At 62.8% G+C, this 366-nt stretch overlaps 1 protein-coding gene across 1 annotated transcript in view; it reads right to left on the bottom strand.

Moving 5' to 3' along the window:
* Positions 1-366, bottom strand: part of FNBP4 (formin binding protein 4) — a 12,245-nt gene that overhangs the window by 11,545 nt on the left and 334 nt on the right. The window lies entirely within an intron of this gene.

Raw genomic sequence — 366 nt, 5'->3', positions numbered from 1 at the left:
AAGGGCGGGGCGGAGAGGGAGCTCCGCCCCTCCCTCCCGGGTTGGAGCCTTGCCCCGCCCCTCGGGTTTAGAGCTCCCGCCTCTCCCTGGATCCTACAGCTCCGTCCCGCCCTATAGCGGGGTGCTGGTCCTGGATCCTGTAGCTCCATCTTGGCATATAGCCGTAGCCCCGTCCAGCGTAACGCTGCTCCTAGGGGTCTATAGCCCCTTCTCACCCTACAGCAACTCCCTCCCCATGCTTATAGCTCCATCCTGACTTATAGCAGGGTGCTGGCCCCGGAGCCTGTAGCCCTGTCCTGCCCTATAGCAGGGTGCTGGCCCTTGAGCCTATAGTCCATACTGGGCTCTTGGGGATATAGGTCCACC

Source organism: Haliaeetus leucocephalus, unplaced genomic scaffold (assembly GCF_000737465.1).
Source record: "Haliaeetus leucocephalus isolate CR32 unplaced genomic scaffold, Haliaeetus_leucocephalus-4.0 Scaffold177, whole genome shotgun sequence".
NCBI lineage: Eukaryota > Metazoa > Chordata > Aves > Accipitriformes > Accipitridae > Haliaeetus > Haliaeetus leucocephalus.
Note: the sequence above shows the minus strand (reverse complement) of the source record. Positions and strands in the feature narration are given on the sequence as shown.